This window comes from Palaemon carinicauda, unplaced genomic scaffold (assembly GCF_036898095.1).
Source record: "Palaemon carinicauda isolate YSFRI2023 unplaced genomic scaffold, ASM3689809v2 scaffold1012, whole genome shotgun sequence".
Classification (NCBI taxonomy): Eukaryota; Metazoa; Arthropoda; class Malacostraca; order Decapoda; family Palaemonidae; genus Palaemon; species Palaemon carinicauda.
In genome coordinates this window covers 31,064-47,542 of record NW_027168497.1, presented here as the reverse complement: position 1 = coordinate 47,542, position 16,479 = coordinate 31,064, and the positions used below count along the sequence as shown (strand labels likewise).

Below are 16,479 nucleotides of genomic sequence, written 5' to 3'. Positions count from 1 at the left end.
AGTACAAGAGGAAGGCCAAGGTTTGGGTGGATAGATGGAGTGAAGAAAGCTCTGGGTGATAGGAGGATAGATGTGAGAGAGGCAAGAGAGCGTGCTAGAAATAGGAATGAATGGCGAGCGATTGTGACGTAGTTCCGGTAGGCCCTGATGCTTCCTCCGGTAGCCTTGGATGACCGCGGAGGTAGCAGCAGTATGAAGCTTCATCTGTGGTGGATAATGTGGGAGGATGGGCTGTGGCACCCTAGCTGTACCAGCCGAACTCGGTTGAGTCACTCGTCAGTCTGGGAGGAACGTAGAGAAGAAAGGTCCCCCTTTTTTTTCATTTGTTTCATGTCGGCTACCCCTAAAATTGGGGGAAGTGCCTTGGTATATGGATAGGACTTTTATCACTTAGTAGACAAGAGGATGGGCAGTCCAGCAGCCTATGAAAGGGGCAGCTCTTGTGATCATTACATCTTTACAGTCAGGTTCTTTCAGTGATATAACCTAGTAAGTGCCTTGGATGTTATCAGGTAGTCTTATATTTGTTCCTTTGCCTGAAGATAGTATTTGCGATGCATAGATTGAATTCTGAACTCTTGGATAGGAAAAGGGTTTCATTTATATTGATCTTACCTGCTCCATGTCTACCGATTGTATTTCGCCATAAATGAGTCTGTTAACTCTGGTGTTAAAGTCACCAAGGAGGAATGCTTTGTCAAGACTAGGGAATAATGTAAGTATTCTATCAAGGTCAGCAGAGAGAGACTTACAATGTCTTCAGCATCAAGAGTCAGAGCATAAGCACTGATCATTGTGGCATATGCTATTAAGATTCCCCTGATGAAGCAAGTTATACATGTTGAACATAAGACACTTCTTTCAAAATCACTAAAGGCACCAGACTGTGAATTTTAGGTAATGTAGATACTTTCAAAGTTTACAATGATGAAAATATCAGCAATGAAGATTTTAGTTCTAAAATTTAGCTTGAAGAATGACTGAGATGTTAGTTTTGGTCATCGTCTTGCAGCAAGCACCTGAACATCAGTGCCCGGAGCGAAGACAGCTTGTTAGCACCTCTTCCTGTAGCATTTACTTCATGAAGAACCATTTTTGTATCAGCTGCTTCTTGTTTACTTTTAAGAACTAGTTTACAATGGACAGAAGTTACATCTGTATGCCATGCTACCACAAAGTTTATATTTTTTCTCTTCTGCATGATGGATGACTTTTTGAGAAATATAGGATGATAATTCATCTTTGGTATGAGAGATTAGTTCACCAAACATTTAACTGGGCTCCACAAGGCACTAGAAGAGTTGGAAGACCCAATCCTACATGGCTGAGGACAATGAAATGTGAAATAGATGGGGAATGGAGAAGTATTGAATTAAAAGCGCAAGATAGAGAACATGCAAGATCTAACAGAGGCCCTTTGCGTCAATAGACGTAGGTGATGATGAGAGTGAGGTAGCAACTTTTTTCAGTTGTATTTTTGATAACGATGCTATATATAATTTTGATTTGAACTGGTGCAGTACCATGAAGTCTCTTTTCTTGTTTACTTCTGTTTGTGGATTTTCCACACAACTATTAAGGACTTTCTGGAAAACGTATATGGTCTCGGACACATTTGAAATGACAAATTCCCTGGTAACATTTTTCTGCGTCCATCATTGTGACAACTCTCCCTGACTGTAAAGCTTCCAACAAAGAATCAATAGATTCTACCTGATTATCAGATTCTGCCGTTCTTGGCAAATCCTCAGCTGTTTTTCGTTTTTCTAAATACATTGCCGACATTTCTGCTTAAACACTCCTTGTGGTATGCGAAATCAGGCATGGCAGTCTCTTAGGTCAATACATCCATTTAATTAAAGTTTCTATTCTGTATTAGTTCCCTGGTTCAGAGCATCATACAGCTTTTTACCTACTGATGATGTAGAAACTGTATGTAATGGATGGTTTCTAGTTTAAGGTTACCAAAGAAACAAGTCATACTCAGAAGTTTTTGAGTGAAATATGGATCTAGTTGTGGGTCCTTTGTTCAAACTCTGAGACAATACTGTTGTCATCTCTTCATTTACTTTATTTCAATTTTTTCTGTAATGGAATTTTTCTAGCATTTTTTTGTAAGTATTGTACATTTTTTTTATTGCAAGGAAGTTGGGTAAGAATAAATAATTATAATTACTGGTACAAAACTGTACGAAGGAAGCAAAATGAAAAGTTAATACTTGGATGCTTCGACTAAGTAGTAAATATAATCACCGGTACAAAACTGTACGAATGAAGCGATGTGAAAAGCAATAATACTTAGATGCTTCGAATAGCGTAGATACGGAAATGTCAGGCCAGTCAAACTCCAAACCTAGAAAGTTTCCATTTTACATTGTTCTTCAGTAAGTCTTCCATAGAATTGTCCTTCAGATATTGCAAAACATGCATATAATCATCACTATCAGAGTCACTTCGAATCTTTATACTGCCAACAAGTTTTCCAGCACATTTTGAATTTTCAACTTAAGTTCCTTTTGTTTAAGACTGACATAGTAAACATGAATTAACATTTAAATTGATTATTTCTTTTCTGATGAGGGTACATTTGCATCATCCAAATGTTCCCTTTTCCTTTCTATCAGAATTTCCTTCATTCACAATTCAATTCTGGCACAAAAAAAGAAGCTTTATTATAAGAGGAATAATTATTTTGTTTTCTATTTAAAAGTGATATCATGATGTATATTGTTTAAACTTAACAAATCATATAAAAGTACTTTTAAAGCTTTTTATTTCAAAAACACTTCATTATACAAAAAAAAAAAATTTTGGATCATTTTTTATGTATATGAAATTCTCTTTACAATGATTTGAATAATTGAAATTGGACCAAAAATAAGAAATTTGAATAGAATTATTTATGGTAATTTGCCAATTTAATGACATCAGAATTATATGCAACAGAACCGAGAGTTTTCTTTAAACTCCAAACTTGGTCATACATACATATACCAAGGCACTTCCCCAATTTTGGGGGGTAGCCGACATCAAACAAATGAAACAGAAAAGGGGACCTCTCCTCTCTACGTTCCTCCCAGCCTGACAAGGGACTCAACTGAGTTCAGCTGGTACTGCTAGGGTGTCACAGCCCACCCTCCCCCATTATCCACCGCAGATGAAGCTTCATAATGCTGAATCCCCTACTGCTGCTACCTCCGCCCGTTGAGATACTACCACTAGAGAGGTATTGGACCCTTTGACTGGCCAGACAGTAATGCATTGGATCCCTCTCTCTGGTCACGGCTTATTTTTTCTTTGCCTACACTTACACAGAATAGTTTGGCCTATTCTTTACATATTCTCGTCTTTCCTCATACACCTGACAACAATGAGATACTTAACACTTCTTCACCCAAGGGGTTAATTACTGTACTGCAATTTGTTCAGTGTACTTTCCTCTTGGTAAGGGTAGAAGAGACTCTTTAGCTGTGGTAAGCAGCTCTTCTAGGAGAAGGACACTCCAATATTAAACCACTGTTCTCTAGTCTTGGGTAGTGCTATAGCCTCTGTACCATGGTCTTTCACTGTCTTGGGTTGGAGTTCTCTTGCTTGAGGGTACACTCAGGCACACTATTCTATCTTATTTTTTTTTTCTTCCTCTTGTTTTTTTTGAAATGGTGTGTTGGGCAGGCTTAATAGAAGGGCCATGGATGCCTGGTGGTTTATCAAGAGGTTGTCTTTTCCTTTTTCTGATTCTTTTTCTTCTCAAAACCATCCTTACTGTCCTCCCTTCAGTTGAAGTGGCTATCCTGGAGGGTATTTAGCCTTGCATGGTGTATCGGCTCCTCCATGTTGACCAGTTTTTCCGACTTTTTACTATAGTCTATGGGTATCATCAATCACTTTGTTTATAATTCTGTACATATTGTTTTTGTTATAATTCTTGTTAATCTAGTTTTTAAGTATGCTGTCTCTTTTTTATTTCTATTAATTCTTATGCTGTCTGGAGACATTGAGCGAAATCCGGGACCAGTACGTCCTAGATTTCGTCAATGTCGTCTTCTGTATTGCAATATTCGTGGTCTTCGTGCAAATATCCAAGACCTTACAGTTGTGTCCAGACAGTATGATATTCTTTTGTGCTCAGAAACTTTGGTTTCTAATATGAGGCACTCATCCGAGCTCCTTATAACTGGTTTTAAGAAGCCAATAATGTTGAAACGTGATGCCATCCCTAGGGCCAGGGGAATGGCGGTGTATATTAGGACCGAGTACCCTGCTTCTCATAAGTCCTGCTATCAATGTGGATGTCATGAGATTCAGGTAATAAAAGTTTGTGGCAGGCATAACAACTTTTATTTATGTTCGATCTACCGGAATCCAGACATGGATGATTCTATCTTCGATTGTCTTCTTACCATTATGGCTAAAATACAAGAAGATGATAGAAAGGCTTCTTTTGTCTTTGTTGGTGATTTTAATGCTCACCATAGGGAGTGGTTAAGTTCTATCTCTCCTACCGATCGCCATGGCTTAAGAGCTTTAGACTTTGCTTCTGAATCAGGCTGTGAGCAAATCATAAATGAAGCTAATCACAGGTCTGGTAATTGCTTGGACCTCGTATACACTGACTCCCCTGGCGTTATAACTGGTAAGGTTGGTTCTCCAGTCGGGACATCTGATCATGCCTTGATTTCATTATTAATGAAGACTGAGCAGCCTGTCCCTGATATATCATATACTTGTAAAATTTATATGAAATCCCAAGCAGACTGGAATGGGATTTTACATGATCTTTTGTGCTTGAATTGGTCACGATTATATAATAGTGTAGATCCTGTTGTCCCTTTGAATGAGAATCTAGTCAACATAATTGATAGGCGTATCCCTTCTCGTGTGCTAAGGTACCGAGTGAAGGACAAACCGTGGTTCAATGATGATTGTAGACGTGCTTTTTTGGAGAAGCAGGAGGCCTATCAACTTTGGAAGGGTAACAGATCAGATTTGACCTGGAACAACTATACTCAGCTTCGTGCTTTTGCTCAGAGAGTTTATGCCTCAACTGAAAAGGAGTACAATTTAACCATGAAAGAAACACTTTCTGGTACAACTCAGAAACATAAATGGTGGTCTACCCTTAAATCTGCACTTTTTGGTGTAGATGCAACAGTTCCTCCTTTACTTAAACCAGATGGCTCCGTCACTCACTGTCCAAAGGAAAAGGCAACCCTTTTGGCTGCTGTTTTTGACAGTAAACAGAGTAATGAAAAACTTGAACTTCCTCATTCCTGTTTTCCTGAGGCTAAACTAACTAGTTTAGCTTTTCGATCTCGTGAGATTAAAGCTGTTGATGGACCTTGATGCTTATGGAGGTGTAGACCCAAATGGTATTTTTTCTTTGTTTTTTATAAAGACAGCAGATTTCTTAGCTCCAAAGTTATCTGTTATTTTGCGCAAGTTAGCAAGAAGAGGAGCTTTTAGCACTAGTTGGAGAATTGGTAATGTTACTCCTCTATGTAAATGTGTTTGTGGTAGCTCAAGTCCCACTGATTACCGCCCAATTTCCATAACTCCCATATTATCTAAAGTTTTTGAACGTCTTCTGGCAAAACGTCTTAATAGGTTTGCTGAAGGTAATCATCTATTCCCTAGTTTGCAATTTGGTTTTCGTAAAGGCCTTGGAGCATGTGATGCCATTCTTACAATCTCCAATGCAGTACAGAAATCCCTTGATTGTGGTCGAGAAGTTCGTATGATTGGACTTGATTTTAGTGCTGCCTTTGACCGTGTTAATCATGAGGCCCTTGTTTTCAAACTGAAACAGTTGGGAGTGGGTGGGTCGTTTCTTAGCATTAATATTGATTTCTTAATTAATAGATCTCAAAGAGTTGTTGTTGATGGGCACCATAGTGATTATAGGAATGTGATATCCGGTGTTCTTGGCCCATTACTTTTCATACTATATACACATGACATGTGGTTTGGCCTAGAAAACAAGCTTGTTGCATATGCAGATGATGCTACTCTCTTTGCATCAATTCCATCCCCTGAATGTAGATCTAGGGTTGGTGAATCCCTTAATAGAGATTTAGCTAGAATTAGTGCATGGTGCAAATTATGGGGTATGAAGTTGAATCCTAACAAAACTCAAAGTATGATTGTAAGTAGGTCAAGGACGGTGGCTCCTCAACATCCAGATCTCAGTATTGATAATGTTTCTTTAACTTTGTATGACTCTTTCAAAATTTTAGGTGTGATTCTCGACAGTAAATTTACTTGTGAGAAACATATAAGGTCTGTGTCTTCTTCAATTGCACATAAAATAGGCTTATTGAGAAAGTCTTTCAAGATTTTCGGTGATCAATCTATTCTGAAGAAGTGTTTAAATTCTTTCATTCTACCTTGTTTTGAGTATTGTTCTCCTTTCTGGTCTTCAGCTGCTGACTCTCATCTTCATTTGTTGGACAGCAACTTACGGTCTATTAAATTTCTTATTCCTGATCTTGATATTAATCTTTGGCACCATCGTTCTCTTGTCGTCAGCACTTGGAGAGACGAGAGGATGATCACCAAAACATCATCTCTGCTGGACTCATTGAGTCATCAACTACACTGTGAATCCAGATCCTCATCCAACATGTCGACCCATGATGTCAGCAGATTACTCTGTGATGCAGGTTGTACAAACAAGGGTGTAAATGCTCCAGGTGACTTTCACAACCTTTCTCCTGCAAGACGTGACCCACAGGAACTCGATACGATCTCTATTGGTCCTGTGGTGGCTGCACAACAGCTGGTTGTATACCTCAAGCTCCTTATTGGACAAGTAGCAGAAGGTTGAGGGCACTGTTACCCGGATTTAGTCTACGTGAATGAAAAGATTTGACTGGCTCTTATTCTTTTCTTCATCCTCCCCTCTCGTGGGGAAAGCAGCATCCTGGGTTCTCTGCATAAGCTGACCTCAAACCACTGCAGGTAAACCATGCTCCCTTGTGTACAGTACCTAGTATTAAGCTAATACTGTTGCGTCCGCATACCCTGGCGACGTGGTATTGGGAAATTCTTGGTTACATCAGGTTTTTCCTACAATTGACTCTGAATAACTTTACCTAGATAGTCGCACTTCTGCATGTCTCAACACACAGCTTGCGTAGGCCGCGGACCTTGCATAACAAGGTTTTAGCGAGGGCAGGGCACTCCTTATTTTTGAGTACTAACATACTCAGATAAGGAGCCCCCGGGTAGAACCAAAAGCCAGATTGGCAGGGAGGTCCACCCTTCCTAATGGGTGAGTCACCCTTAATATAGAGCTTGGTTTGTATTCCAGTTACGGAACAAATGACAAATTCGTAGATAATATGTATTTTTCCTTACTCTACAAACCTTAGCTATTTATGCAAGCTTGCCCGCCAGCCCTATCCCCCTTGAAGTCCTACCTCCAAGGAAAGTGGGCTAAATCACAGGTGTGTGAACGGGAGTGGTAGGAAGCTACCCCCCTACCACCCCGCTAACTAGCGGTGTGGGTAGTTAACCCTCGCTAAATTTTAATGGCTCGTCATTTCAGCTCCGCTGAAAGTATAACCCCTAATAAATAGCTAAGGTTTGTATAGTTAGGAAAAATACAAATCATCTACGAATTTATCATATTTATAGGGCCTCATTGATATGTATCTGTGGGTACAGTATTAAGAAAATAATTCAGATACAGTATAGTAGCTATTACATAATTTGTACTTAATGAAATATTCTTTTGCAGATAATGTTGTACGTCGTTCTTTGAAAGGAAAAACGCCCGTGCGTCCAGGCAGGACACTTTTCAACATCACGGGACAGAAAGGGTATCGATGCGTTCTTCCCCCTTCTGCCCAGTAAGGAGGCTATCAGATAAGTTTAGGGCATTGCAAGATCGAGCGATGATCTTCATAGCTCTGCTTCGGCAACATGCAGAATGATTCCCAGATCTTGTACAACTGCTCACAGAGGCCCCGAGGGAGCTCCCTCCACTTCCCGACCACCCGTGAAGATTTTCCATTGAGTGATACTATCGCTACGACCTCGCATCTGGAGATCATCCAGCAGCTTCTTGCAAATAGAGGCTTTTCGAAGCCAGATGCGAAGCACACGGCAGGATAGCTCCACGAGTCATCTGCTTCAGTGTATCAGGCGAAGTGGTAAGTTGTTTGTGGTGGGTGTCGTGGACGGAGTATCTATCCACACAGTTCCTCTAGACCAACAGCCATCTTCTTTGCTCTCATCTAGAACAGGCTGACGCCTCGAGGGAGAAAAATAACAAATCAGTTCAGTTCTAGGGGAACTTCCTGTCCATCAATTAGCGAGTCATGTCTTCTCAGTCCCGAGTCAAACTTCAAAAGTCGAGTCTAACGAGAGGAACACTATCTGGAAGGGGTTATTAAAAAAAAGTGCCTGAACTTGAATCAGTTGAAAAAAAAACATGTTTCAGGATGGTATATGATAGGGTTCAAATGTAATTTTTGCGGAGAAGTTTTATTTTCCTGTGCAAGAGACTTTTGGATCAAAGAAAATGGGGTGATTTCAAATGTATTTATATTTGTTTTTATAGGGCATTAAGTATATATCTCTGTGGGTATTGTAGGAAGAAAAGAATTTAAATACAGTATAGTAGCTATTACATTACTTGTCCTTAATGAAATATTCTTTGTCCCAACACGGAGTACTTACCTCGAACTACTTTCTTAGGAGGATCTGGGATCTCCTCATTAACCGACCAAGAATTTTGCGTAGTTCCCCCCCTCTCTCCGTTACCTTGTTGGGGCGCTCTAGGGCGGAAGGATACTCGCCCCGGGGCGACCCGGGGTCAGCGCGCGAGGCAGCGCTGCTAGGTCTGAGTCATCAGTAAGCGTCTGGTTGCAGCTTAGATATCATCTCGCCGCTCTCTCTCACTTATCCCGTCCGATCCACCTTATGTACCACGTGTTACTTCGTGTTCCTCATCCCTTGTGCACCACGTGTTCCCTTTGTGTTCTTTACCCTTTCCCTTGTGTTCTTGTGTTGCTTTTGTGTCCGCGTTTCCTTATTATGGAATCCCAGCGTCGTCCCGGGCCCCAAGCTGGTAAGTCTTGCGGGGCCTGGTTTTCCAGGCCCGATGTCAATCCGCACACGCTGTGCGCCTCGTGTCGAGGAAATAAGTGCTCCCCTTCCTCCACGTGCCTGGAGTGCGAGTCCTGGCCAGAGCTTCAGTGGACCCTGTTTGCCACTAAGAAGAAAAAGGCGCCCAAATGATCTCCCAAGAAGGCGGGTCTCATCTCGCCGTTGACGTCGCCCTCAGCGCCTTCGGAGAGAGAGGTTCTCCTTCACCTTGCCCTACCCAGAGTAGGGGACGAGGTAAGTCCGTTGCGGGGAAACAGCCTATTGCCGGTCCCCATGAGTCTGATATCGGGGATTCTGTTAATATGGGGCCTACGCAGACGGGTGGGGGGTCTGCTAGTGTGGCGGAAGTATGTGTTGTGGACGAATTCCTGGTGCCCGCAGGACCCGTCTCAAGTGAAGGCCCGGTGTAGGGGACGCCCGAAACAGCTCCTACCCCCCCATTGTGGCAGTGTTTTTCAGGTTCAGCGGGTTCCGGGGGCGGTCGGGACAAAGAAAGGAGGACCACGTGTTCTTCAGGTCCCCCATGCGGCAGGAAGAGGAGTTCGAGGGCTGGTATGCCTCTCGAGCCCCTATTCGCACGCCCCCGGCGCCCTCAGCAACGCTTCCTCCAGACTTTATGGAGCCCTTGACCCCGGTATCTAGACCGAGGGCCCCTAGAAGGCTTGTGGTAGAGACAGAAGATTCCGTCAGCTCCTCCGCCTCGTCTTCCTCCTTGGACAGCTCCTCGACCTCCAACTTTTCGTCGGAAGAGGACTCCAGCGACCGGGACACCAGGAAGAAGAGGAAGAGGTCCAGAAGAAGGAGGGCTAGCTCCCACGCAAGCCCGGCGAGGAAAAAGGCGAAGTCCTCGAGGAGAAGGAGTAAGAAGAAGAGTTCCCCAAGGGGGAGGTTTGTAAGAGTGGCTTTTCACCCTCGCGGGTCGAGCAGGACGGCTGCCGCCCCAGTGCCTGCCTCGGTGGCCGCTGGAGCCGCTTCCGCGACCTTGCCCAGTGTCTCTTTGGCTCCGCCCGCCTGTCGGGTGTAGTCATTGGCACACTTTCCCTTGCCTGGCAAATCATCGGCTCCATCCGCTCCCAGCAGCTCGGACCCCAGCCGCTTCGTCGCACCAGCTCCGTCCAAGTTACGGAACCTGCCGCTATCGCGACCTTCAAGCAGCTCCATTCGGTTCTCCCCTGGAGGGGGTAGACCCATGACGGCTACCCCCACCCTGGCGGCTCCAGCCGTGACGGAGACAGCCGCTCCACCAACCCATCAAGAGGGAAGGGATATCTCCGCGCCCACGGATCCCTCCGTCTTTGAAGATGCTTCCGACACGGAGGTGCAAGTAGTGGAGGAGTTGCTAGACACCGGCGAGTGCTCCCCAGACGAGGAGCCTTCGTACAGAAAAATTCTGCCCCTCATTCACCACCACCATAGGCTGGACGAACCACGGCCGTCTTCGGAACAAGCTTGGCTATTATATCTGGGCAGGATGGTTGACAATCCTGTACAACAGAAGCCATCCCTGACCTTAGCGCCTGACATTGCCCTGGGGATGGAGCACGTTGATCAGTTTGTGTCGGGCCCTAAGAACTCCCTGAGAGCCCAGGGTTCCTTCAAGCTCCTACCGGGACTGAGGACCCAAAAGAAATTTTATGTGCCATACGGGCGGCACTCAGGGCCCCGCACAATGGAAGAAGCCGTCGCTACCCTGAACCAGGGCAACACAGATGAGCGGAGACTTAATGCACCAGTGGTTTTCTCTCAAGCAGAGGCCGCCATGATGGAGGACACCGCTCAGGACATAGTCAACGTGACCTCATGGCTGGACTAGTGGGCGTGCACCCTAGCAGGATTTCAACTGGCGCACGACCTATCGATCCCAGAGAACCAGGCCCTCTTACAAGAACTGATCCGTTCGGGGGGGGGGAAGGCAATGAAGTTTCTCACCTTCCAGTCCCTTACCCAGACGGCGAACTGGGTTCTGAGGAGGAGGGACACAGTGCTGAACAGACTACTTCGTAGACTCCCTGAGCTGGAAGCTAAATTCCTGAGGAATGCCCCGGTCTGGGGCGAGACCGTGTTCACCCTTCAGGCGGTGGCGGAGACGCTAGAAAGAGTGGGAAAATTTAAGTTCGTCCGAGCCCATGCAGCCGGCGACAAGGCGGCCCTCACACAGGAGATCATCAGCGGATGGGGCCTACCCGCCCATGCCTCCGGCTAGGCAGGAGGCCGCCTCCCCTTCCTTGCATCAATCCCCACGGCCCTCCCGCAGGAGCGGTGCCCCAGCCCAGGCCTCCAGTAGACCTAAATGTCCCGGCTCAAGGAGAGGCCGTTCTAACCGTCTCCCCAGAAGGAGATAGGGAGAGGGGCCCCCCACACCTTCCCACGCCTCAGGTCGGGGGATGCCTCAAACATTATTGGCAAGCATGGTGAGACAACGGTGCGGATCCCTGGACGGTGACAGTCCTCAGGAAGAGATACAGAATTCTCTTCCTGTCAGAACCGCCCCCTCTGATCCCCGAACATCAAGCAGAATGGCTGGCACCCAAGGACACCGAGAAGAGAGCAGCCCTGTAAGGGGAAGTGGCAGCCATGTTGAGCAAGGGAGCTCTACAGCCCGTCCAGGAACCATCCCCAGGATTCTACAGCAGGCTTTTGCAGAATCCGAGGTTCAACTGAACGACGTCGAGAGAGAGAGAGAGAGAGAGAGAGAGAGAGAGAGAGAGAGAGAGAGAGAGAGAGAGAGAGAGAGAGAGAGGCAGCATGTAAGTGTGTGTTGATCTTTTAAGGGAAAGAACCCGAGATTCAACTGAACGACGTAGAAAGAGAGAGGCAGTATGTAAGTGTGTGTTGATCATTTGGATGTTTTGAGAAGACACAGCTGAAGGGAGAAAATAGGTTCTTGCGTGGTGCTAACATTTTGAAGGCAAGTATCACAGATAGGGATCATTGGTGTTAAATTTTACCATACGACTGATTTTTTTTTTATAGTTCTGAATCTTCAGTACCAGATCCCCGGGCGTTCTGACAGGACGCTTTTCAAAGTCACGGGACAGAATAGACGTCTTTGCGTTCCTTCCCTTCTGTCTAGTAAGGAGGCTATCGAACAAGTTAGGGCATCGCAAGATCAAGTGATGGTTCCCGGATCTTATATAACTGCTCACAGAGGCCCCAAGTGAGCTCCCTCCTCTTCCTGAAATACTCGGACAACCACATGTAAAGTTTCCATCGAGCGATATAATCGCTTTGACCTCGCATCCTGGGATTATCCAATAGCTGCTCGCAAAGAGAGACTTTTTGAAGCCAGTTGCGAAGCACATGCCAGGTTCTCTCCAGTAGTGTTCTTCCACAATCTATCAGGCAAAGTAATGAGTTGTTTGTGTTGGGTGTCGTGGACAGAGTATCTCTACACACAGTGCCTTTAGACCAACAATAGCAGAGTAGAATTCTTATTAAATATCAGGTAGGAAAACTGTTTGGTGTCGGCGGTGAAAGTCCTTGAAGCTAGTCTTCAAGCTGAATGTAGGTAACATTCCCTTCTTGACCAAATTCTCTCTCCTCACACAGAATTTTGAGTGCGCCTGCCCTCACTCGGAAGTCTTTAAGCTGAACGGAATTATCATTTCCTTCTCGACGGAATTTTCTGTCATCATACGGAACTTTGCGGTGATAGGCTATCGCTCGGCCTTGACGATGGTCTTTAAGCTGAACGGAATTAACATTTCCTTCTTGATGGAATTTTCCGTCATCATACGGAACTTTGAGCGCACGTTCCCTCACTCGGAAGTCAAACCCCCGCCTCCGTGGAACGTTGTCAGTCTTACGTTCTCTGAAAACAGCCTTTTATGGGCCTCTTCGTCACGCCTCTGACTGAGACTGTCTTCCTTCTAGATTCTGTCCTCTGGCAGGAGAGTCGGTGAGCTGCATGTATGGGAGTAAAAATGACACAGCTTCATCCCTGAGTTTATAGCCACAACTCAAAATCCGGCTGTTGTAGCGGATCCTAGATTCGGGCCCTTCTGGAATGAGAGTCCCCGGTGGGTAGCAAATGAGCCTAATCAATGATTACTCTGCCATGTGAGAGTACTGAGGAAATACGTAAAAAGAACGGCAAAAAACCCATCGTCAGATCAGCGGGTTCTTTGTAAGCACAGGAAGAACCAAAAGGAAGATCATGAGATGTTTAGTTTCTTTCTGGATCAGACAGGTCATCGAAAAGGCCATTCCAAATGACCTCTCACTTCTGATCGATGTCCCTGTGCACACGATGTCAAGTCTATGTACATCCCTGGCATTTGTAAGAATTTCAGTCACTTCTGATCGATGTCCCTGCGCACACGATGTCAAGTATATGTACATCCCTGGCATTTGTAAGAATTTCAGTGACACAGGTCTTGCTAGTTGGCGTGTGGGAAACGAGTAACATTCATCGTCCACTACCTGCAAGTTGTGAAGAGTGGATGATTTTTGTGTTGTGGTGGAACCAATGACAATTTTGGAAATCATTTTTATTTCTCCTTGGTCTATAAACCTGGAGCTCTGTACACGTACTGGGTCTGCCATCGTCTACCCTTGAGGAGTCCTGCCGCAACGGCAAAGCGACGGTTCGTCGCTAGTGCTGGTGTGAGCGGGGTGGCTAGACTACCCAACTACTCCCCCATCCGTTAACTAGCGTAGGGTAGTAACACCTTGCAAAAGTTTTAAACTCTAGTTTCAGTTCCTCCAAAATAAATACTCCTATGAAAAGAGCTGTAGGTTTTTATAGCTAGGAAAAATACAAATTTCAAAATTCATAATTTTTACAAGAAATTTGGACAATATGCATACAGTATTAACAACCATAAAATTATGCTTTATTAGGCAAGGATGAGTCCTATTGTTTATTAACTTGCCCCTTCTATTTATTCCTTTTCTCCTTTGTCCTTGCTGTGGTTTGTTCCACACGAGGACAGACTATCGAACATACTTAGTCTCGTTCGCGAGGTAAAAGGTTTAAGGAGTCCACAGATCTCTAGACACTGTGGAGGATTAATTTCATTTGCTTTGGTTTTGCCAAATCGCTCACGTGCGCGAGAGAGAGACAGACAGAGAGAGAGAGAGAGAGCGGGTGCGAGTATGCATGTGTTTGCGTGTGTGTGTGTCTGCGGTGCGCGCCACCGAACGAGGGGTATTGAGTGTAATGATTGTTTTTGGTTTTGCCAAATCGTGCACGTGCGCGAGAGAGAGGGAGAGCGGGTGCGAGTATGCATATGTTTGCGTGTGTGTGTCTGCGGTGCGCGCCACCGAACGAGGGGTATTTAGTATAATGATTGTTTGTAGTGGGAAAGACTGTTGGTATAATTGAGGTTGTTTGTTTACATTTTTTAGCAAGGTTAGGCCGGTGATGAATGTCTTGGGCGAATGCAATTTTTACTTGACGGTAGCAGGAGTCGGTTGTGTCCTGAATGTCTCCTCTCCTTTTAACAACCTTCCATTTCCATCTTTCACTCTCTCTTCAATTCTTGCGCCGGCCTTCCTTACTCTCTTCACTTCTTTCCAAAACTACTTCTTATTCTCTTCATATGACTGGCCCAGTCCCTGACCCCACCTCAGGTCAGCTGCCCTCTTTGCCTCACGTACCTTGCGCTTTACTTTACTAGATACACATAGCCTACAATATTGTGTACTGTATTAAAATGTGACCCTAGATACTTCTAGTCTGCTATATTTAATGTAACAGCAAATAGCTGAAAAGGAAAGTTGGTAGTACAGTATGTATGCCAACTTACACTGGGGAGTGCCTGGTCTTGCATGGAATTTAATTCACTTAACCCACTTCAATATTTCAAGGAGAATGGATTCATGTTTTAGTGCTGTAGTTTTAAGAGTATTGAATCATAACAGGCTTTCAAACGCTATTCAGTACAATTCTTCTGTATATTACCGAGTGCAGTTTTCTACAATGCATAAAGTGAATGGTTATTAACCCTTTTACCCCCAGGCTCTTTGGAAATTTCCAACCCTTAACCCCCAAGGGGTTATTTTTTCCCCAGCACATTTTGCAGTATATATGTTTTTTTTAAATTGCTCTAACAGCCTTAGTTTTTGTCCTAGAGAGGTCAGGTTGGTCTCATTCTCTTGGAAAAGGCCTGATTTTCCTCAAAAAATTATCAAAAATATGAAAAAAAAAAATTTTATAGCATTTTTTTGCAAGGACGTACCGGTACGTCCATGGGGGTAAAGGGATGAGTTTTGTGAAACGTACCAGTACATCCTTTTGGGGGTAAAAGGGTTAATGTAGGCATTTGTTTTTTCTATAACATATCTGGCTGTAAGCGCTTACGTACAAACCTTGACGAGTATAAGTGACTGATAAGTCCTTTAGGGACAAAACTGACCTGCGTTGAAAAGCTTCTTGTTAGGTCTCTTTGAACAAGTTAACAACGTAGGGCGAGGTGTGGCTGTACGATACAGTACCCATAATGAAGAAAATTAATTATCCAATGTATTTTTAGGGCATTTGAATAACCTTGATGAAAATATACAATGTAAATCTTCTAAATTACAAGCATTTTAAAATTCTTGAAGTCTTGAATGAAAATCTATGTTCCTACACGTACGAACCATTGACCTTTATTATAAGTATGGCCAGCGTTGGTTACCAGGTGGCCTGGAAGTCCTGCCCACATGGCTGGTAGATGAACCTCCACTTTGACTTGAACTGCTGACAAGAAGTGACTTAATGTTTGGCGTCTCTTGCAGTTGTGTTTGATGGATTTTGGAAGTGGGGGTTATGCAATGAAATTTTATTGAAAGTACATACATACATACATATACCAAGGCACTTCCCCCAATTTTTGAGGGTAGCCGACATCAACAAAGGAACAAAAACAAAAAGGGGACCTCTACTCTCTACGTTCCTCCCAGCCTAACAAGGGACTCAACCGAGTTCAGCTGGTACTGCTAGGGTGTCACAGCCCACCCTCCCACATTATCCACCACAGATGAAGCTTCATAATGCTGAATCCCCTACTACTGCTACCTCCGCGGTCATCTAAGGCACCGGAGGAAGCAGCAGGGCCTACCGGAACTGCGTCACAATCGCTCGCCATTCATTCCTATTTCTAGCACGCTCTCTTGCCTCGCTCACATCTATCCTCCTATCACCCAGGGCTCCCTTCACTCCATTCTTATTGAAAGTAAAAAACAATATAAAGTACATTTTCCCAATGTTGGAAATTATATGAATAGCTTTATATTACAATTGGTCATTTATTTATATAATTTATGTTCTGTTTACCTTTTGAATGAACTCTTGGTGCCTAGCAATGAATTTCTCTGAACTTGGATAAAATTTTTAATTTTTCAAGTGACACTATTAAAGAAAGAGTTTGTTTTATATTGATT

General features: G+C 44.1%; 1 long non-coding RNA gene across 3 annotated transcripts in view; it reads left to right on the top strand.

Moving 5' to 3' along the window:
* Positions 1–16,479, top strand: part of LOC137635207 (uncharacterized) — a 55,680-nt gene that overhangs the window by 14,665 nt on the left and 24,536 nt on the right. For 2 of the 3 annotated variants that reach the window (XR_011042617.1, XR_011042615.1), the window contains exon 4: positions 7,739–8,153. The exons of the other annotated variant lie outside the window; for it this stretch is intronic. This is a non-coding gene — a long non-coding RNA (uncharacterized lncRNA). The remainder of the gene's footprint in view (positions 1–7,738; positions 8,154–16,479) is intronic. 3 annotated transcript variants of the gene reach the window in all.